This window comes from Pseudopodoces humilis, chromosome 18 (assembly GCF_049639895.1).
Source record: "Pseudopodoces humilis isolate 2021_Gansu_Grassland_sample_001 chromosome 18, ASM4963989v1, whole genome shotgun sequence".
In the NCBI taxonomy this organism is placed as follows: Eukaryota; Metazoa; Chordata; class Aves; order Passeriformes; family Paridae; genus Pseudopodoces; species Pseudopodoces humilis.
In genome coordinates, this window is record NC_142217.1 from 4082685 (window position 1) to 4106509 (window position 23825).

The 23825-nt window shown below is 41.1% G+C and overlaps 1 protein-coding gene across 2 annotated transcripts in view; it reads left to right on the top strand.

Moving 5' to 3' along the window:
- The window catches only part of ADCY9 (adenylate cyclase 9), an 86060-nt gene that overhangs the window by 2754 nt on the left and 59481 nt on the right, over positions 1-23825 (top strand). The window lies entirely within an intron of this gene.

Consider the following 23825-nt stretch of genomic DNA (forward strand, 5'->3'; position numbering starts at 1 on the left):
ACAGATGGATCAAAATGGGAGTGGAATATATAACAAACCCTATTATGGTCTGTGAAATTATTCCTTCTGCTTATAAAAGTACCATTTTGATGAAGTAAATTGGAGAACTGAGTGGAAGAAACCAAAGGAGTCATAAACTGTGATGGAGGAAGGAGATATTTGTGGCAACAAACACAAAAGGAGGCCAGGATGGTGGTAGAAAGGTCAGTGAGTACGGACGTGGGGAGAGCACTGCAGAGCAGTGGTGGCAGTGGCAGCCACTTGCCCCTGGTGCTTGTTTTGATGTGACACAAAAACTTATTTTTGGTGAGCGAGCTGTCCGTCTGCATTCGGCAGCGGGGCTGCAGCGGGAGGCTTACGGCAAGCAACGACATCGGCAGTGACATTGGTGCCTGGGAGCCTCGGGGCTGGAGCAGATGTGTGTCCCTGGGCTTTGGCTTTCTGGTTAGCTTCTAAAAATACAAATTAGTTAATTTCTTTGAAAAGTGTTGACACTGATGTATTTCAGTGGGAGTTGCTTTCAAGAAAACAGCATCAGACCTAACCTTGTTGTTACTCTAAGATGAATTTTGCTGTTTTAATGGAAATAAATTGAACAGGTTGTAGAGAAACATCCCTGTGATATTTCCCTCTTCCATGTACCTTTACAGCCAAATGCAGTGTGAAGGCCGTGTTGTAGCAACAAATAAAATTCAGTATTTTTGCTGCATTTATCACTGTTCTCAATATTAGTCCCAAACTGACATGAATTTAGTTGTGGAGACTGATGGAACTGGTCCTAAATATTCTTATTTATTTGTTTATATTTTCTAGGAGATCACAAGAGCACTGTGTAGAGCAATTATACCACATGCCAGAAGTGGGTTTTTCATGGTCTTTCTCAGACTTCTGTTCTGTCCTTGGTTGCATTTATCATGAGAGGGCACAGGCTGCTGTGCCTCTTCAGTACAGAGGTTTGGATTTTGCAGCTCTGAATGCTTTCCACAGCTCCTGCTTCAGCCAGGGTTCTACAGATGGACAAACAGATATGCAGTCTAGATAAGATGAAATTTGCTTTGTGAACTGACGTTTAATGGTCTCTTCTTACCCTGAAACGTAGCTATGAAAGCAGCTGGAGCATGTGGTAAGAATTACTTTAACGAGGAATATGGGTTGGGCTTTGCTTTTTCCCCATTTCCCTTCTGTATTTTTTTGTAATCAGCTGCCATTTCTTACCAATGTCTTATGCAGTTATAGAAATCAGAGGCTGTGTGTACTTCTAAGCCAAGCAGACCTTTGCCATGACTGCCCTTAGCCACAGGTTTGTAACACATTTATTCTGTTCCCTCCCATGCACAGACCTCAGGGGACATGGTAGTGGGTGCTTCAGAGCTGTCCATTTTTTCCTGTTTCCTCAGAACTTTGTTCTGCAGCCAGATTACTCAGCTGATAGGTAAATGCCATCAGGGGAAAAAATACATCAAAGCCAATGATAAAAGCCATCAAACAGCAGTGCCTCGGGCTGGTGTGTAGGATCTGCAGGGGAGGGTTTTGTTAGGGAGCAACTTCGAGATTTAATAAGGGAAACTGAGATTTCACCTCTTAGTTAATTGATCTCTGCCAAGCACCTGCTCAGTTCTGTGAATGAAGGTGATGTTAGGAAGCTTTGCTGTATTATTTTCCCTGAGAATCTGTTGATAGGAGCGATAGAGAAGAGGAAGTTTGTAGTGGTTGTTTAATTATGTCATACCCCGTACTCTCTTCAAGTCTAAAAGTGCTGTACAGATAACAGGCATAAGCTTTGTTTCCCTACCAGGATTTCAATTCTCAGCTTTCTTTCAACCTTTGGTATCTTAATTATATCCTATTTTTTATGCTCTATGTCTGGTATATTATCTCTTAATTGTCTGAGCTGCAGCAATCTTAGCTATCTTTGAGGCTGAATCAACAGCAGCAAGTAAACTCTTCAAAGAGCAAAGTAGGAGGTGCTGAGCACACAATGTCCATGTTCCACACACTTCAGTACTTCTACCTAACACTGCTCCTGGAGGAGGTCTTGGAACAAAAGCACCTCTGTGGCTGGAGCACGTCAGGCGTGCTCCTGGAGCCAGTCCTTTGGCTCGGTTCGCCCTGAAGGAATCCAGGTGCAGCTCTCCAGCATGCACGGAAGCAGGGTGTGGAGGAGTCACTTGGGCAAACTGCTTCAAAACCTTGTTCCCCATTCCATTTGAAATACTCAGGCTCATGTACCCCAAGCTGTCCTAGTGCTGCTCTTCTTGTTTTTTTGGAGATGAGGCAAAATTAAATTTCTTTCTGTTTTATGATTCGGTGGAATCTTAGGATGGGAATATCTTTTCTTCCTCCTTTGCTTCCTTGGTTCCTTAATGCAAGCAGTGGGGCCCTGGTGTGTTCCCTCCTGTTTCTGACTTTGGAACTAAATAGATGGTGTCTAAAAGAAACCAACAAGGAGAATTTGCTAGTGATGCTTTGCAATATTTTGCCTATATCTTACTGCTCTATGTTTTAAGATTTCTTAGACCCCCTGTTTCCACAGTACCTGATGCCCTTGGTGCAAAGGGCAGGAGAGAAGTGTTGCAATGAATTTTTGAGGTCTGCAGATAAACCCCAGCCATCAGCTCAATTCTATCTTCCATAATAATTTTCCTGTAGGACTTGAGACAATTCAGTTTTTCTGTTTTCTTGCAGAGCTTCCTAGCAAATAAATTTATTGAGGACTATGAGACACCGAGAGTCACATAACACAGGTTAATGTGTCCCTTTTGAGCTCTGGAGGCAGCGATCTCTTGAGATATAAAAAGTTCTGCTTATGGAAATATTTTTGTTTTGCTCTGTTCTTCTTGGTTGTTTGCATTTCTCTTTCTTGTTACTTGGGAGGTCACAGTATTGCTATTTACCAGCCAGCAACTCTTCCAGAAATACCAGGGTCACCGGCATCTTGTTTTTTGAGTGCTCAAAATACGTAAGCATGTTGGGGCAAGAATGCTTTCTCTGTGTTTATAGGGCACAGCCGAGCAGAACCATGATTTCATTTGGGGCCTCTCTGTGTGCACTGATACCCAAAATAATTCCCAAATTTTCTGCAGCCAGACATCTCCTTGTTAAGTTTGCCTCAAGGAATAGCTTTATTGCTGTATTCCTGTTAGAAGCTCTTGACAATACAACCATGCTTTTCTGTCTCAATTTGTCCCTTATTTCATAGTGGAGAAAATGTTAAGGGATTCTTGTGCTCTCTGTCACCTGACTGAGCCAGGGAAGGATGGCTTTCACAGCACTTAGTGCAGGAAAACCCATCAGTTCACCTGTGGCCAGCAGTGCCTGTTCCTGATAAAGCTTATCAAAGGTCTCTCGCTGATGTGCTGCTTTAACCGTTTTCGGTGTTTCTTTTAATATCTGCTAATAATTTTAAATGTTTCTTTTGTAATAAGTAAATTGGTTATAAAAATCACCATTTTGCTCAGTGGTGAAACCTTTTAGTCCATGAATAGCCTGGCTCTTTAGAGGGTGACCAGCCTGTGACCCAGGGGATGCTTTTCCCATGGCACATGGGATGCAGCACTGCTTGGTGACTTGATACTCCACTGCTGCTTCATGTTTGGGTTGGAGAGAACAGGGGTGTTCATGGATCTGGCTATGAAGAGATAAATCCTTGAATTTTTCTTCCCTTCCTCCCCTCTGTGACCGGTCAGGGGAGAGCAGAATCCCACCCTGACAGCCCTGGAATCTGCCCTGCCTCCTTGTCCTTTACCAGTGCTGTGTACACCTGTAGCTGTCATGTGCTCCTGAAGTTCAGGGGTAGATGAAAGATCAGATGAAAGTTTTCCTTGGCTTTTTGAGCCCAGCCTGCTGGGCACAGTGTAAATCTAGAAGGCTTGTGCTCGTGCCAGCAGGATGGCTCTGCAGATTCAGCTTTGCTCTGGGGTTAAGGGCAGCTTTAGTCGTTAACAAGCAAGTCCGTAAGGGGGGTTAAGGTGCTTGTCTTGTGTCTTGCCAGGTGCTGTGCAGGTCTTTCTGTTCAACTTCCGTTTCATCATATTCCATAAATGTAAGTCTCTAGGTAAAAGCTTTTTATATTTATTGTACTGGCTTGTGACACACTGTGATTCTGGATTTCATGTGTTCTGATACTGATCTGATGATCAGGCAAAAACAGATAGAACAAATGTCCCTTTTTTAAAGAAAACAGTAATTAAGTAAATTTGTGTATGTATTTCCACTTTCCCACAAAGAGAATTTTGAGTGCTGACCATGACAGAAAATTGTAGTGACCAGTCAATTTATCAGATTTACTTAATCTGACTTATTAACTGTTGTTGAGGTAGTGGTTCATGATCTTATGTGTGACAGTGAAAATAAAATATTATACACAGGTTGACTTCACTCCTGTATTTCAAAAATGGAAAGTGTTCAGTGACAGATAAAGAATAATAATTAGAGGTAATTTGCACAGAGGCGTATTGCCAGGGAGAAGCAAATTCTACATTGATTTAACATTTTGACATGATCTGTAATTTTACCATGTAATAGCATAAAGAAAAGGAGGTAAATAGTGAATATAGTTGCTCAACCTGGTTCTTGTCAAGTCTTCACTCTGTGAAGATGTCTTTCATAGCTATAAACAAAAGAAAGAACCCGGTAGGAAAACCTAGTGATTATTAAGCTTTCCAAATATGACTTGATGAAATGACATAATTTTTTCTCTAAGTAAACCTGAGTTTGTGTGCAGGTACTGCTCAGATTGCTGCCAGACTAGACAGAAAGGTCAGAATTTCTCAAATTTTTAAGGAAGATTTTTTGAGTTGCTCATAGTTTTATTTGTGCAAAACCAAGTAGAAAAAAATCTTTCCATTAAAAATATTCACACTTTAGCTGCTTTTATTATTTAAGGGAAACTTGGATATCAGCATTTGAGGCTTTGAGTTTTGATAACTTATTTACAGGTAATACAACTGGACACAGTAAAAAATAATTTATTATCATAGTTAGAACTTGTGTAAGGTTCATCACTTTGAAAGGGATGGGGCCTGGCCCTAACCATACACTTTGTTTAACTGGTTTCAGTTTCTCATGTCCTGACACTAATTAATAAATAAGTCGAGGAAGTACTGAGGGTCTGGTTGTCAAGTGTTGCAGCTCTACCTGTTTAAGCCCTCTATGAACATTGTGGAGTGAAGGATCAGTTTCAACAGACCTTACAGCTTTTACATCCTGCAGGAGTTCAACTGAGCATGGGACAATGGAGCTTCATTGCAGAACATGGGAAAGGTGAGGGCTGAAATCTCAGGTCCTGTGATACTGGAGGGACACCATGGCTTCTGCTGCATTCTGTGATCATCATCTGCAGAGTCTTTGATCTGTATTTCTGTCTTTGGCTTCCCCAAATCTGGGTGCATGATGTACACAGGTACCCTACAAATTGCAAATCTGAGCTTCCTTCTCCTGTTTACATCAGAAAATCTTAAGAGGTAGGGAACTGTTTAAATGCAAGAGATCACCTTCTTTAAATAAAAGCCTTGACATGGTGCTTTTTGGGGAAAAAGATTGATGGAAAAGACAAAACAAAGTCAAAGACATGTAATTTATATTCATCTTCTGTCGTGAGGAGGATGCATGATTTGAATGAGTTGTTTAAAACTCTTCTTGCAGTTATTTCACAATACGTACTTCGCTTCTGCTGGCAGGCAAAGAATATAAGAATTTAAAGTACAATTTCACTGGATTTCAATTTGCTGTAGATTGTCCTGGAATATTACTAAAGTGAGAAAATTAGAATTATTTCCTCTTCCATCTACAGTCTGTGTGTAAGCTCTCTCTCGATCCTGAATCACAAGCTCACTCCATCCATCCTGGCTCTGTAAGGAGAGACAGCCATTCCTCTTTCCGTTACAGCTGACACTTGAAAATTCTCAGCTATTTTTAGATGATTTTCAATCTCGTTTCTGTCCTTTGAAAAGAAAGAAAGAAAAAAAAATCCTAGCCTTTAAATTTTTTACTTCCAGTGGGAGTTGTTTTTGCAGAAAAGCCAGCTAGTCAATACAGCCTCATTAACACATTTTAACAGGTTCTGTTATATAAGTTTGCATTATTGTGATGGCTCTTTCATTGGTTTGGAGGGAATTGTTGGAACTCAATTTAAAGATGTGCCATGCAGGGTTTGAAATTCTAGCTGCTTGCTTCCAAGTAATAATTTGTGAAAATATAAAGTGGCAGTTGGAAAAGAAGCCTAAACTGGGGATGTACTGTGAAATTACAGCTCGTTCTTTCCTCAGAGGTCGTGTTTGGGCACGGCTTCTGTCTTAGGCAGCAGGACAGATTTGGCTGGTGAGGTGGTTCTGGCAAGGCATTTCTCAGTATTGGACTACCCCAGAAACCTTTACTGCCCTTTCAAGCCAAATTGTTTTCATCCAATTAATATCCTCTTTCATTTCCACCCCCCCACCCCCCAAAATGTTTTAACCTTGAGCAATGAGTCTACTAGATATATGGGTTGAGGGAATTGGTATTTTTTCATGGTTCTGAAATTTCTTTGTGGAGGAACAAAATGTTCTAGATATATTTCTTCAGCTAGCATCCCTCAGGATCAAAATCTCCCTCTCAACTGCCTGTAAATTTTTTGAGTTTGTATTTGCTACAGTAACTTACTGTGGGAATTCTTGGCAAACTATCTAAATAACGATTATATTGCAAATCTTTATTTCACGGATAGCACTTACTGTTCCTCTTGTTGCACGTCTAAAACTGTTGCCTTCAACTTGACTTGATAAATTTAGAAATCACATTGCTATCATAAAATAGCATTACTTAAAAAATCTCCAAAATTGGCAGAGTCCAGAAGAAGTGGCTGAATAAAGTCCACTAGCTTGGTGATGGGCTCTTTCCTTCTGCCTGCTGCTTTACATGTGCAGGAACATGCAAACAAAGGAAAAATAACATTTTGGTCATCTGCTCATGAAAGAGCAGTTTGCTTCCTTTTGGTTTGGTGTTTTTTTTCCTTCAGCTGAAGTTAATTCAAATCTGCTTGTGTGGATGTTGTCACAGGCTGGAATTCCCGGAGCTCCTGCTGGGTACGTGATTCCATAAACCAGAGGTCCTGCCACTGCAATGGGGGCAGAGGGGCTGTGCAGAAAACAGCCCAAAAGCATCCAAATCCAGCTGTCTCTGTTTATAAAGACTTAATTTCCTTCCAGCATTACTAAATTTTAGGCCTTGATGAGAAGGCCTTCAAAACAGAGGGGGAAAAGTGGAAAGCAAAACTAACTGATAAACGATACCGCTGATATTAAAAATTATTTGTATGTTTGAAGGGACAAAATGGTTGTAGTTTGACTGTTTTTAACTTCATAATAAGCTAAAAAAAACCACAAAAAAACCCTCAAGAAAACCCACCTCAAAAAAAAAGTCTATAATTGAAATAAAACCTGCTATGAAACATTGATACAGACCACAGGAAATGTGTGAAAACTTCTTCTGATATCGGATGCTTAATTCTTTAAGTTCATTAGATAAATGAGGAAATTTGAGTCAGAAATGGGATCTTTTCAGTTTCTAAATGTGCAGCTTTGCTGTTTGAGTCAGATGCATGTGCCTGAGAGATGGAATAGAAGTTAATTTTTGGTTGTGCTCTTTTAAGAAGACCTCTCTGGGAAGCTTTTCCAGTAGTTCTTGGAATCAAATTCTTGCCTTCTTTAACTGGTGTTTGGTGGATGCTTGAAGTGTGTCCTGTAGGTACTGAGTGTCTCTAACCTCTGACCGACTTGGACAAGCGTTCAGCAGATAAATCTCTTAGAATTGCTCAGGGCTTGACAGGAGCGGTGCTACAGGCAGGATGTAATGAGGAAATGTTCCTGTATAAGGGCATTATTTGCAAAGAGACCAGGTACAACATCAGCTCCAAATTTCCTTTGTTTAGACAGGGTGATGCTTGGGAAGAGCTGTTTCCAGCAGGTCTGAGTTCAGCCTGTGCTCAGAGAAGTGGCCACAGGTGTCCAGGGCAGGGATGGAGACTGTGGTGTCACACACAGTGACTGTGCACCAGCAGATAACCAGGCTTTGATCTGAGGCTTTTCTCATCTATTTCCAGTTTTTAAAACTTGTCTCTTATTTAGAGTGTGTCCAGAGGATCCCACTAAGTTGATTAGAAGGACGGAGCACCTCTCCTATGAGGAAATGCTGAGGGAATGGGGAATGTTCAGACCGGAGAAGAGAAGGTTTTGGGGTGACCTAGCTGTGGCTTTACAGTACCTGAAGGGAGCTGACAAGAAACATGAAGAGAGACTATTTACAAGGGCCTGGAGGGAGAAGACCTGGGGCAATGGCTTCATGCTGCCAGAGGGCAGGGTTAGTTGGGATTTTGGGAAAGAATTCTTCCCTGGGAGGGTGGGCAGGCCCTGGCACAGGGTGCCCAGAGAAGCTGTGGCTGTCCCTGGATCCCTGAAAGTGTCCAAGGCCAGGTTGGACAGGACTTGGAGCAGCCTGGGACAGTGGAAGGTGTCTCTGCCCATGGCAGGGGTGAAACTGGAAGGGTTTTGGGGTCCCTTCCAACCCAAGGCATTCCATGATTCTGGGAAGTTGTTTTCATCTGTCTGACTCCCTGTTTGGGACTGACCTTGCTAGTAAGATCCATGTTATGAAAGAGATTCTCTCTCATGCACATGTAAGTTACTAATGGGACAGTATGAATAGTGTTGAATGTTTTACTTGCTGCTTGGCAATGTGGCATCATCTAGAAGCAGAGAGTGTTCTTAAAAATACCATGTGAGGATGAGAAAATTTATTATAAGTTGTTTCATAATTCCAATAAACCATTTAAGAGAAACATACACACCCCGTGCCTCACCCGAGGTTCTGGAATCCTTAATGATCAGCAACAATTTTTCTGCTGAGAATGTTAAAGTAACATATACATCTTTTGTTATGAAACATTGCTGCTGCTGGAATTTGCTGTGGATACAGAGATAAACAAAAGGTCTGCTAGTCTTCACTCACGTCTTTTTACCTGTGTCAGATGCTTTAATTTGGTATTTGATGATAATTCTCCAGAAATAAGGCCAAAAATCTTAAATTACATAAAGCTGATGAATCCATAGAATTGTGGAGTGGTTTGGGTTGGAAGGGACCTTGAAGATCATCCAGTTCCACCTCCCTACCTTGGGCAGGGATACCTATCCCAGGCTGCTCCAAACCCCATCCAACCTTGCCTTGGACACTTTCAGGGATCCAGGGGCAGCCACAGCTTCTCTGGGCACCCTGTGCCAGGGTCTCCCCACCCTCCCAGGGAACAATTCCTTTCCAATATCTCATCCATCCCTGCCCTCTGGCAGTGGGAAGCCATTCCCCTTCTTCCTGTCACTCCATACTCCCTCTTTCCCCATGTATATGTGTATATATAGCATTTCAGTAACTATGTGCACCCTTAGAATGTTTTTGATGTGAAAATGATCCGAGTTGTTGCCGCAGTCTGTTATTTCTCCATAATCAGATGCTTGAATCCTGTTTAGTCAGCTTGCAAAACATGTTTAATTCTTGTAGCACGAATGGCTGTGTGTTCATGAACTGGGTGACACTTCTTACTGAAAGTTTTGCTTGGCTCTGTTTAATAGGGAGCATCATAGAACTTACCTGTTGGTAGCAGAAGGTGGGAGCTTCAGCACATCAAGAATGCCATTTTTAAGTGTGAAGGCAGAGGATCCTGACAGGAAGGTGGTGGTTTCTGAGCCCTGATCACGCACTGGGACAATCCTTTTGCTTTGTTGTTTATCCCTGCTTGGGGATAGAACCAGTTTGGCCATGGCTGTTTGCTGATCAGGAGTCAGGAATGATTTTGTGTCCATAACTGGGTATTGAAAATGAATCAGACCATACGGGAGGCATTTTTATCAGGCACAGTGTTTTCTGTGTGTTATAAAAAACGCGTGCGTGATGTGGCTATATTTAAAATGGAGTACATCTGTTATGCATTTCATTCTTTCCAAGATTTCAGGAGGTGACAAAGTTGGAATTTGTCTTAAAATTTAGATTAAAATTTTGTTTTTTCAAGTTAGGAGATTTGCCTGCTCTGGCTTCCACCCTCACCAGTGCTTCTTTGAAGCAGTGGATTTGCAGAGCACTTAAAGAAACGGTATTAATTATGTATTTTGGGATTTAGGCTGTGATGGGAGTTGTATGATCCTAATATCAGCCATAGCCAAGCGTGCAGCCAAGAGAGTCATAAATTATTGTGAGTTGTGCTGCTGCTGCTGCTGTAATGGAGCGGGATTGTGCTGACAGAGCGTTATTTGTCTACCTCATTTGGAGCAAAGGATTTGTTAATTCTTGTGCTGCTTAATAAGTGCAGGAGTTGGACCATGCCCCACCAGTGTTTGTGGCAGCTTTTGAAGCACCAAATCCTCTGAATTTAAATGGCATTTGTTGAAGTTTACAGTTAGAATTGAGTCACTTCAAAGAGGAGCCAGTTAGTTTTAACAGCAGAATTATCGATTTGTGGAAATAATGTGATTGTGTGTGTTAAATGTCATCTTTGGGATGTTATGGTAACACAACAGCCTGTGTGAGTGAAATAAATAACAAAATTCAGGAACTGCATCTAATATACATTGAGCAAGCCTATAGCTTGTCTAAATAAAACAGCTTTAAATGTAGCCTATGACTCACTGATAAAAGTAAAGCAAAATGTTGCTCCAGAAGTCTTTGCTGCTGTATTTAGGTGATTCAGTATAAAATCAGAGAATCACAACATGGCTTGGGTTGGAAGGGACCTTAAAGATCATCCAGCTCCACCCTCTGCCATGGGCAGGGACCCCTTCCACTGTTCCAGGCTGCTCCAAGCCCCATCCAACCTGGTCTTGGACACTTCCAGGGATGGGACATCCACATCTTCTCTGGGAAGCAAACACAAAGAGTTACGCTATAAACACAGATTTTTGGGGTCAGAAGAAGGATAGCCTGCAGAATTTATGAGAGTTTTTATTGCATATATAAAATTACAACCCTGCTTTAATGACTGTTGGAGGGCAGTCTTATGGAGAGTGATCCAGTGAAATGTAGCTGGTGTTAGATGGTCATTGAAAGGATTCATCCTTGGATCTTTGTAAACCGAGGCACCTCTCGGGCAAGGAGCAGTATTGAGCTAATGAAGCCTTTGCTGCTCCCTGGGAAGCCAGTGGGGCTGAGCCCCAGTGAGGTTTGTATTCACATAATGACACCAGAAAGACCCCTAAAAGCCACTCCATGTGTGCTGTCCTGCTCCAAATGGCTGAGGGACTGGGAAGGAAGGAAAGGAGGTGAGGCAGCCTGAATTCATGTCTGGGCCACAATCAAGCAAATCTAGCAAGGATCCTATCCCTGTGCTGGAGCTGGTCATGGCTCTGTTAGAACCTTGTAGCACAAAGAAATGGTTCTTTTCTGAGCTCTTTCTTTTCCTGATTTGACTTTGCCCTGTCTCCTAAATTGAAGGAAATCAAGCTTTACACTCAAGAAAGCCTAAAATAAATGTGTTGATATATATACATTTGGATATTTCTTTATTAATATATAGCTGAACCATGATAAATGGGGATGAAATTTTACTCTCTAGTATTTACTTTTTCCTTTGTTAGGGGATAAACATTTCCCACATAGACACAGTACAGACATTGGAAAGATCACCAGGTATTTGAGTAACTGGTGTGGATTAAAGGTGTGTTACTTGTGTATAGATATTGCAGTAAAGGAGGGTGGGTCAGGTGCCTGGTTTGAAAACTAGAGAGTCCTTTAATTTTCCTAATGAATAAACTCCTCATTTAATTTTCCTAATGAATAAACTCTGTAGCTGTGGAGCCTGTTCCTAGAAGCCCCTTGTTTAGACATTTGAATGTCTGAGTGTATCATTTTTTGGCCATGCCCATTCAATAACCTGACAGAAGAGGTGGGTCCTTCATCCAACTCCAAGCTCTTGTTGGGTGTCTCAGGGGCTCTTTCATGGTGTTCCTGCTTGCTCTTACAAGCTTCTAAAAAACCCTGCTTCAATTTCCTGTTCCACAAAGTGTAATTGTTGCCAATGTGAGGAGTTTTTAATGTGACACCACACTCATCCTGAAGATGTGCCATTGAAGCATTGCCTTGCTTGAGATTTTTTCTGTACATTCTGCTATGGCAGTCCTAAACCCAGGTTTAAATCCCAAACAATCATACCTGTGTTCACTTCTAAACCATGCCTGTGGTTCATGAGTGACATGAAGTGCTGGTCTGTGCACATGAGCTCATTTATTCATAAGAAACTGTGCTAATGTTTTGGTGACAGTCATTCCCAAAATGCTGTATTTGAGGTTTGTCCAGAAATCCAGGTGCTTGTTACTGGAGTACAGTTAAATAGACTAAATAGTGAATAGTGAGTAGCTAAAATTAGTATTATTGTTCCATGGGACACAGGGTGTCTCACTCTTTTGATTTTCTCGTATCACAGTCCCACACAGTTTCAGCCTACTGCATTTTTGTTCACATGTTGAAGAGGGGATAAAGGGGAGAATTTTGCTTGGTGGTAGTATAAATCCTTCATACAATAGTTGGAGGTCTTAAAAAGTCAAGTCTGCATTTGGATATTAGAATGAAAAGAGATGGAGGACTGTGGGGATACCAGGCATTGTCATTCCAAAAACAGGATAAAGGATTGCAGGTTCAGCACAGCAGCATTTGAAATTTTATTTTTTTTTTTGTAGTTTGTTTGTTTGCCTGTTTTAATACAAAGCAGTTAATTACTTCTCTTTCTTTTGCAATGTCACACTGGCTCTAGAAGACAGGAGTTTTAAATGATACCTTTTTGGGAGGAAGGAAGTGATTCTTTAATGGTCTAGAGTTTTCTGATGGTGTTTTGCATTAGGGGCAATTCCAGCTGTTTCCTGAACCAAAATTCAGCTTTTTGGATGTTATATGAGATAGAGAAAACACACTCCAGCAGCAAGAGTATATCCAAGATGATTTCTGTTATTTTATGCTCCCCAAAGAAAATGCCAGGACCTTTAGAACGTGGAGGAGCCCCCACCTGTGCCAGATGTGGAAGTGACTAATTCAGTAAATATATCCAGCTAATAATTTTGTTTTGGATACAGGGACTACTTAGCACAACTGTTTATGTGAGTACTTCTGTTGTGAACGTTTCTCCATGTGTGGAGAAATTGGGAGGATTTGAACTATCAGTGTACATTGTACAAAAAAGTTTTCATGTTTTTAGCTGTTGTTTTAGCAGCCAAGACAACAGAGAGCAAATGAATATATATAAACCATGAAAATCTGAGAGGTCATCACTAAAGTGATGTTAACAGCACAGTCAGTAAGTTGTTGAGTTTCTTCATGTTTGACTTTAAAATCCACTATTATGAGATTTGGAGCTTTAATTGCTTAATTTTAAAATATATTGCCATTTTTTATTTTAATATTTTTAAATCTACTTAAATAAGATGTTAATTGGTGAAAAAAAAAAGTTTTAAAAGAATCTAAGTGAAAGGAAGATTAACAGCTGATTTTTTTGGCCCAGTGGGGGATGATTAATTCCCATGGTCTCCTGAGCACTGAGACCATGGTGCTTCTCTATTTTGTGAGCTCTCCATGAAAGCTGGGTTTTCCTTCTGGATACTCTTCCATGTTCTTGATTGCAGATTTTAGGGGCCACACAGCAGTTGAATTTTCTCTGTGAAGCACAGCCCATGATAACTCATGTGCTCTAAAGAAAGGTCGTATTTGCTGGTAGATCATTCTTCCTCCTCCCAAAAAAAACCTGACAACTGTTTTAAGAAGTTATTTTCAGGCTGGAACGTGAAACTTGGAAGAGAACCAGACTCCTTTATAAACAAACTTTGCAGTCCTTGTCCCCTGTATAAAAAGTACTCCATATTTTTATTTAAGTTTCATGTAGTTGGTCATATGTTAATGCTCTTGTTTATTCCCCTCTTTTTATTTAATTCAATGTTCTTTAGTATTTGTTTGCCAATAATTCAAAAGCACAAACAAGTGGAGGTAGTGGTGGATTTTGTGGTGGGAGTTGTAATAGTATTCCCAAGGCAATTTGCTGATATGGAATAGGAAAGTAGGAAAATAGGTGGGATTTGCAGATACTATTATGTATCTATACATAATACTAGTACTATTATGGTTTCTAGCCATAGAACTCAAGAGCAAAACTGACCTCTGAGCAATATCTCACATACTTTGGTGCAAGTTTCCAAGGACCAATAGCATCATGGCAGCTTTTCTCAAAATATTGTGGCTTTTTAAGATAATTTTTAAGTGTTTGTTTTCATTGTTCTCTTGCAACTGAAGATAATCCCTGCAGGCATTATGACAGCAAAATATTTTAATGGGATGGAAGCTGTTAAGGGAAAATACTTATTCCTAAATTCTCTTTTGTATTTTTAATTACCCATTAGATTGTATCTTCTGAGAAGTAATTTAGAGAGGAATTTCAGGATGGTATTTGTAAAAATTGGAAGGTAGTGGGGAAGTGGAAGGCAAAGGCATGGTGGGTTACAATGTGAGGGAAGAGATTTTAAGAAGTTGAAAGCTGCTGGAAACCAATCAAAGCACTTTTTGGAGGGTGTTTTTTGTTCAGTCCTTAAATCTCAGAAGCTGTTTCAATAGTAGAAGAAACATCAATTAAAGAGATGTGAACCAAATGGAGAGAGCCTGGAAGAGAGCAAATGGATGGATTGGATGGATGGATGGATGGATGATGGATGGATGATGGATGATGGATGGATGGATTGGATGGATGGATGGATGGATGGATGGATGGATGGATGGATGGATGTCTAGAAAAGAGCAAGGAACTGCAGTTCTGTTAGTCTGGTGGAGAAAGCTCCAGGTGGGAGAGATGACCGTGTTCTCCAGACAAGGAAAGGGTCACCTGTGGAGAGGAAGGAGCTGGAGCCACAAGCCCTGTGCTTAAACTGCTGCAAGAGCACTGCCATGTGTGGGAACACCAACGCCTCCAGCAGGGGTTCAGGAGCTCTGTGGGAACGGCTCTAGGCTGTGGCTTTGGGGCAGGTGGGGCCTGGAGTGGTGAGAAGGTAACTCAGCATCTCCCAGGAGGCATCAGAAAGCTGGAGGAGCCATGGATTATAGGGGTGGATTGCTGCTGTGCCACTGGAAATAACCACACAGTGTTTCAGCAAGATGGCATCGCAAGAATTTTAATCCTCTTTCTGAATAATTTGAATAATTTGGCGTAGAGCTGTTGCTGAATTACCGAGGTTGTTTCGGGGTTTTTTGTGTGCTGTGAACTGTCTGGCTTGTCCAGGACATGGAATGAAAGAGAATTTCCTCACTCAAAGTAGACAGAGATGATCTTTGCTGTCATCAAAAGCCACGTGGAGCAGCAATGAAATGCTGGAGCTGTGCCTTTCCTCACCACTGGGATGGAGGTGGCCCATCCCAGGGATGTGTTGCCCAAGGAGCTCAGGGATGCACAGATCCAGGTTTGCCCACACAGTGCAAGCTGCATGTTGCTATCATGGTACCCATTTCTGGAAGGGAAATGTGGTGTGCAACAGATACTTGTTGCCCTACCCCTGTTGACAGCTGGCTGAGCAGAGCAAGAGGCTTCAGAGGGTTACTGTCTCTTTTTTTCTTCTTTTCTATTTTAGCATTTAATCAGTCTCTGCTTCTCATTACCAGAATTTTTCCTATTGGTAGAAATCCAACATCCAACAATACTAATTTTTGTCTTTATATGCACATGTAAAAGTATATAAATAAATCCATCAATTCACTTAGTTCAGAACTGAAAAAAATACATTGCAGAGGAACATTTGAGGATTGTTTTGCTTTTGATGTATGCTGCAGCCTTTCCAAATGCCAAGCCAGAAGCTGGATGGGATGCCTCTTTCCACCCTTGGTTCTGCAGGAGCAGCCCATGTCCCTGGCAGGTGGTTGTGACGCAGCGGCGCCTGTGCGGGAGCAATTCTGCCTGTTGTGTCTTCTCTTTCCGTGTTTATCCGCGTTTCCTTGGCCAGCCGAGTCCAACCCTGCACTGAGCCAGGCCTTGGTTTGCAGAGCTGCTGATCCCTGCTCTGAAGGTGCTTTTGTTGTGGGTACACTTGTGTGATAAGTTTTTGTGATTACGAGCATGTTTGTTGTTGGAATTTATTCCTCCTTGCTCCGCTGTTCTTGCATTTCTAAGTCCATTTAACTGGAAACTTCATTGACACTGTCTAAACTTAGAAAAACAAACCAGATGTAGCTATCTGGAAAAGTTTTTGTGTGAGCTGTTCTTTCTGTAGATTTTCCAAAATCATGTTGTGAATGGTCAGATGAAAATGAAAAATAGGTGATTTGGGTGAAAATATGAGCCACAGTAGGAAAAGATCCATTTCCTCCTTGTGCAAACAAGAGCACTTGTGTATCATAAGACATTCTCAAATATTTTCTCTTCTTATTTTCATTTTTCCTTATGTACCTGTACAATTATATAGGCTTATCAATAAGCAGGTAAATATCAAAAAATAAGAAAATAAGTTTGATTTCTTGATTGAGACAAAGTTGGCAAGTAATGAAAGTAATGGAAGCAGTGAGTGTTCTCTGAGGTTGCTGAGTCCTAATGGTTTACTGGTAATATTTCAGACTTAAAGCCTCTCTCAGCCATGAGGGCAGCCATCAAATCATTACTTTAATATCATGTTAGCAGCTCTCTACTCGCAGTTATCTACAGGGAGACTAAATAAAAATACCTTAAAAAACCCATGTGACTAAGATCAAAATATCCTTAGGGGAGGAGCACTTCAAGGGCTGTTTTTAGGTACCGAAAACTTGAGACTGTCTTCCCTCTCCCTCCTGCACAGTTTGGGGTTTTATGGTGCCCTTTTTTGGTGTGGATTTTTTTTTGTTCGGTTGGTTGTTTGTTTTGTTTTTTGTCACTGTTGTTTTTTGGGGTTATTTGTTTTGTTTTAGGATTTTTTAAAAATTAATTCTGTTTCTTTTCATAATTGGGAAAATTGTTGCATTGAAGTACTAATTTTTAAGGGTCTCAGCAAGTTTTAGGGAATTGTATTTTTTAGATTCATTTTTATTGAGGTTTTTACATAAGGATTTCTTTGCATCTGTTTTATTATTTTTATACCTCTTTAATTTCCTTGTTAAATCGCACAGGGCCATGTTTATTACAAAAGTATGCCAGTGTATGTTTGTATCCAGTTTCCTCAATAATTTGTTCTCTCTCCAAGTTTGAAACTTGAATCTTTTATTTGGTTTTGTTCAAATCTGATGTAACGGTGCCAGATCTAATTATTTAAATTTCCCATTATAACTTTCTTACAACTTAAACAGTTTCTACAGCACTGAACTATCAGGAGCCCTGAGCTTCTCCAGGCTATGCCTTGCCTTTAATTTGCGATTTAAAATTACAGTGGGAGCTGTGTGCTTAAGTCATTTTGATCTCTCCATCTACAGGTTGTGGAAACCAACTTTTAAACTTGGATTGGGGAAGAAAAGCAAAGTATAAATCTAAAAGTATAAATCTATTTCACTCATTTGAAGCCCATGGTATAATACAGCACATTCCCAAGGAACAGGGAGAACTGGTGGCCTGTTTTGTTTCTCCAGTCTCCCACTCCTGTGGGACCAATGTAATTTGAATAGAACTGAGATTTACTCAAATAACCTTAAATCCCTCCTGCTCACAGAATCATGGAATCCCAGGCTGGTTTGGGTTGGAGGGACATTAAAACTCATCCAGTTCTACCCCCAGCCATGGCAGGGACACCTTCCACTACCCCAGGTTGCTCCAAGCCCCATCCAGGCTGGCCTTGGACACTTGCAGGGATGGAGGGGCAGCCACAGCTTCTCTGGGCACCCTGTGCCAGTGCTTTTGATGGAAAGGAGATGAGTTTTTTAACTTCTCCATTGAGTTTCCAAGCTCAGTTTTTTCAGAATTGCTGGAGTTGCACGTTGTTTGCTGGAGGAGCAGAGAAGCCCAACCAGGCTGGGGCTCAGGCAGTGGCCAGGATGCGTTTCCCTACAGGATTTTCCATCACAGGAGGTTTTGTGTTTCCTGACAACCTTCACAGTTTTCCCATGCCTGTAAAGCTTGTGCAAATAACTGACCAGCAAAGCTACATCCCTACAACTCAGCCTCTAGGCTCAGCATTAATGCCCCTCAGGCTGTATCCTTCCATTCCTGCAGCTTGCTTGCACTCTGGTTTTTCCCCTTTCTTTGCTGGTTCTCCCCTTCTCTTCTCATGAGTGTAACTTTTATTCAAATTAAAGTAAGGAATCACATGGGAAAGTGCATTCAGTTTAAGAGGCTGGTTCTTCTCTGCTGGTGCAGTGGTTGTGAATGCTGCTTGGAGTTTGCCTCCATCAAAATGTCAGTTTTGCTTTGTTTTAGAAAAGAGCAGAAGTTAGATAAGGATTTTCAAGTAGGGGAGGTAACTTTGCTTCTTCGCTGCTTGTAATATGATGCACACAGTGTTCATCCCTGATTTCTTGGCCTTCCACTTTCTGTATAGATTAGAACTGTTGAATTTCCAATTACCCTTAGGAAAATTTGTTTTATTTTCCTTATAGAAATGTTTTTCTTCCATGCCTCCAGTGTCTTACTTTTCCCCATTGCCCTTTCCTTCCTTCCAGTCTTTCTTCCAGGTTTCCACTCTGAGATTAAAGCCACGTAAAAGGGCTGGTTCAATGTTTGATACAAGCGAAGAGCTGAAGCAAAAGGAGTAAATGAAGGAATGGGAGTAAGGAGCCAGGTGGGCTGGTTGGGAACCTGCTCAGCAGATCTGCTCCTGGACAGGTGCTCCCTGTCTATCTGCAGCTCATCTGCTGCAGGGCTTTCTCACTTCCTCTGCTCTCTTGCTTCTTCCTTGCAGTTGTTCCAGCTTAAGTGCCCATTGGTTCAGAATTCCCAAAGAAACGCCCAAAAATTTGATTGGAAATGGTCACAGTGATCCTTTTAATTTTATATGGACCATGACATGGGACATTGTGTAATCTCAGTAGTGATGAATCAGTGGTGAATTTCCCAGCCATTTGTTCTTCAAAATCTGTTTTAGCTGGTTTTAATGGCACAAAAATTTAAATATAAGAATGGAAAAGTGGCAGGGCAGCTGAGCCTGTCCTTGTTCCTTTGCAGGAGAGAAGCCCAAATCTGGTGGGCTAGGAAGGGCCCATAAATGGCTTTCAATCTGAGTAGTTTGTTTAAACTTTGGGTTTATGGGACCTAAAATAGAGCAAAAGGGAAAGTAAATAATAAAATATCCTATCTGGAGTGTCTCTTTTGCACTTGAATATAAGTGAGTGCTAGAAGGGAATCATCAGGCTGACTCTGGGAAGAACAGCTGGACCAGGGATGACAGTGCCATTGGATGAAGCATGGGTTGCTTGCCCACTGCCTTCCCACCCCAGACCACAGCCACCAACTCTGGGCCATAAAGGGAAACAACTTTTCTTGTCAAAATACAGCTGCCCAGCTGTTTGCTTTCTGGGAAAAATGTCCAGTAACTGCTGGTACAGCTGTGTGATGTGCAGCTCTACCTAGAAACATTTACTTACTCTGACCTTAGTCATTGGATTTTCAGAGCCCATGTGGCAGGGGCATAACATAATACTGCCAGCTAATGAATGGTCTCCATGTAGCAATGGAAAACCTGGATAGAGTTTAAAGTTCAAAAGAGTTTGCTTTTCAAAAAGAGTATTTTTTTTTTAATCAGAACAAATAATGCAAAGTACCTAATTACTTGTAGAAATTGTGCATCTCTGCATGAAGTTAATTTTTGCATAAAAAGTAGCAAATATGTTTTGCCTCATCATTTAATTTGACTTATTTCATAATACTTTTCCTTATTCCTCTGATAGTTTTAAATTTCTATAAGCTCTTTAAATGATGCAAGAAAGTGCTCTGCTGGCACAACATGTAAACTAAGTGAGTGGAAAAGTAAATATTTAAGGTTGACATATTGAAGTATAAATAGCGGTTACTGTGTGTAATGTTTCAATTGTAAAACTATTTCTAGGGCTCTATTAGTGTGCACCATTGCTTGTTAAAATGGGAATGTTTTCTAAAAGCTGCATTTCTGTTTTGGAAAGTAGATCCCAAAGTGGTCACAAAGGCGTCTCTGACATGGATCCCTTATGTGTTTGTCACCCGGCCCCAGAGGTCTGAGCAGCACAGATTGATGGGCAGTGAAGTTTACCAGTCTCAGAGGTTTATCCGTATATTCCAGGCTGGATTTGGTGCTGTCTAATGAAAAAATGAGGAATTAGTTAGGTAATGGGAGCTGGCTTTGTCAAATGCCGGTGTTGAGTCATTTGAGGTCCAGGGTTTCCGCCTGGCTCCGGCTCGAGCAGCATTCCCTGGGAAGCTGTTTTGGGGGGATGTGTTGTGTTGCCCCTCAGAGATACTGGAATTAACTTATCTCAGGCATCTCAGCTGACAAGCAGAGTTTGCTTCTTCTTCTCTTTGGAACTTGATCTTTAGCATTTGTGTTTTGCAAGAGCAAAGTATTTATCCTGCCTTGTGTCTTGGAGTACCTTGTCCCACAGCCTCAGAAGGGACTCTCCTCTAGAATTCCCATTCTTGCAGATTTAGGGAAGAGCCCAGTGTTGTTTTAGCTGAGCTGTTCAGCAGTAATGAACAACTTTCCTGTCCATTCCTTGTGTCAGGAGGGCTTCGTGGCTTCCACATGGGCACAAAAATGAAGGCTTTTAGTGCTGTGACATTGCACAAGAGCTGTAAACTACTCAGAGCTAAAGTTTAGCTCAGGCTGAGCCAACCTGACATTTGAACTTAATGTTTAACGTGTTTTACTGTAGAAATAATATTATAGGAGGGCAGCCCTCTGTTGAGAGGTTGTGGTAACAATGATCCTGCTGGTAATTGTAGCTAAATCCACTTATATTTTGTATGGAAAACAAGTTTTTATCAAAAGTTTTCTGGAAGAGAATAATGTGAGTGATCTTCTAAATTTCAGCTTTTCCAGCTCTTAAAATAATAAGTTTGAAATGCAAAAATTCAGTCTCAGACAGCCCTGTAGGATGTGAACACACTGGAACCTTTCAGAGTATTCCTTCTCTGAAATGTAGTTTGCTTGGGCCAGCAAAGTTAGTAACTTTGTCAATGGTTCTAAATCTCATTATCACAGCTCCATAGACACCCCTGCTGTCTTTGTCACCTCATGCTTTCTCATGCAGGTTTTTATTTCATTTATTGCTTTTTGTAATTTATGTGAAACATGCTTATACATTTAAGGAGTTGCTCTTCCATACCCCTGCTCAGGGTGATATAATAATATTTTTATTATTACCTCAATAGAAATAATTTATTAAGTAAGTTATTCATTTATGTACCAGTTTCAAATCTAATATATAATTAAATAATAGTGTTAATGAAAATCAAGAACATTGTCCCAAGTGCTCTAAAAATGAAACAAAAAAACTCTTCATCCCTGTGAATTCTGGTTTCAATAAACAAGATGGAGAGATACAACCCACAGCAGAAATGAATCGGTATTCAGGATAGGAATATACCTAAATATTTTCTTACAAAATGAGATTTGAGAGAGTTTAGAGTGATGTTTTTAGAGGTTTTATTTAATGTCCTGTCTTAGATACTTAAAAGTCTAAAAGCTTTGTTCAGGATGATCAAATGTGCTGTGTTGATAATGCAGTACAGATAATTCGGAGGCTGTTTAGCACTTAACAAAAGTCCCATCTTGCCAACTTTCCTCTTAGATTTGTTCTGTCCTCCATTTGATGGGCTGCATTTCTTGCAGCCTACTGCTACTTTTCCATCTCCCTAATTCCATAATGTATTTGCTCTCCCTGGCATTCCAGAATCAGCATTTGGCTGCCCTGCAGCAGGGGGATACCCAGGGATGATCAGCCTGCAGGCACAGGGTCATGGAGTGCTTGGGTTGGAAGGGACCTCAGAGCTCATCTCATTCCACCCCCTTCCACTATCCCAGGCTGCTCCAAGCCCCATCCAGCCTGGCCTTGGACACTTGCAGGAATCCAGGGGCAGCCACAGCTTCTCTGGGCACCCTGTGCCAGGGCCTGCCCACCCTCCCAGGGAACAATTCCTTCCCAATATCCCATTTATCCCTGTCCTCTGGCACTGGGAAACCATTCCCTGTGTCCTGTCACTGCAGGTCCTTGTCCAAAGTCTGTCTCGTTTTCCTTGCAGGTTCCCTTCAGGAACTGGAGGAGCAGTTACATCACTCAAGAGCCTTCTCCAGACTGAACAATCCCAATTGTCTCAGCCTTTTGTTTCTCTTAGCCCACCACAAGGCTCACCACAAACACTTTTTACCTTCTATTTTTTTCTAATGGTGCTTTTTTAAAATCTCTTCTGCAGACTCACTTGCTGTGTTTTAAGCATATTCACATACTTTAGTCCACGTGGCTGTCCAGAAACAAACTACTCAAACTCATTTAGTAACCGTAAGCAGCATATTTAAACCCCATTTCACATTTTATTGCAGCTTGTAAATCCATCAGTAATTGATTAGAAATATTCTTCAGGTATTCTGGATATGGTACAGTCAGGTACTTAGAATGCTGCTTTAGGCTTATTTCCTTTTTAGTGCTAAAAAAATTGGATATTTTCTTCTCATAGTACTGCCTATCATCCAAGTGTTTGAATGCTGGAGGTGAGAGTTTTCCAGTAGATGCTCCCTAATCTCAGAGCTCAGGAAGGACCAGCTCACTTCCTGACGTAGGGATTACTGATTTGACTTCTGCAAATCATACATATTTCTGTCTTCAGCAGCATTAGCTCCAATATATTTGTATAATTTATAAAGCTTTATTCCCAACATGTTGTACAGGTTGTATCTAGTTGACTCTTATTACACAATATTATCTTGAGCAAATATTTAATTTCTTTAATCTCCCCAGAAATGCAAAGTGCTAATTTATGATGCAGTTGCATTCAGGTTGAATCTTAATTTCATGTGTGTATCACTTAACAGATGCTCTGGGGAGTAAAAACTCCTATAATTAGGTTTGACATATGTTTTCATGCGAGGTGAAATAGTTTGCATGCTTCTAGAATAAATATTGACTGCAGCCCGGATTTATAATCCCAGTAAACAATTGGACATGTGCTGGGAGTCCTCCACGCCAAGTGTAAGCTGTGGCTTTGGGAGCATGGACCCTTGTGATTCCAAAATATTGAGTCCTTCCTAATGGCCTTTTTTTGTTGTTGTTTTTGCTCCAAAAAAGGGCAAGATCAAAGTGCAGTGTGTTCTTTCCTGCCCTTCTAGATATACAAAACAGCTGCAAAGCACAATCAGCTATTGTAGTGATATGTGCCCCAGGTCTATAAATAGATGGAGAGCTGCAGGCTTGAGCTGTGCTGCTGCACAGGCCAGGGGATTTTTGCTTGGGGTTACTAAACATTCCCTTGCTTGTTTGTGGTTTAGAACCATCATTTCCGAGGCTGCTATATTCCAGTTGAATTGGAATTCAAAAGGATTTTGCCATGGAAGCTTTTTGTGACTTCGCTGTTTGCATTTTCTCCTTTCTTTTTTTTCTTTTTTTTTTTTCTCCTCCAACACACAAAAATTTTGCAGGTTTCTAAAGAAAGCCAATTCAAACACAATAATTAATCTGCTCACTCAAAAAAAAAAAGAAATTTAGCTGTGATGTATAGCCCTAGTGGGAAGTTTCCAGAGGAGAGTGAGAATCAGAACCATATTTCATTAAATTGTGGTCTGGCCTCTCCTCCTGGAGCCTGGAAATGTGGAGTGCAACACTTGATAAGAGCTTTGTGTTCTCCTGAACTGGGAGGTGGGTGGCTGTGTGAGTATGCTCTGCCTCCTGTGCAGGAGGGATCAAATCTGCGTGGCAGAGCCAGAGCTGACAGAGCT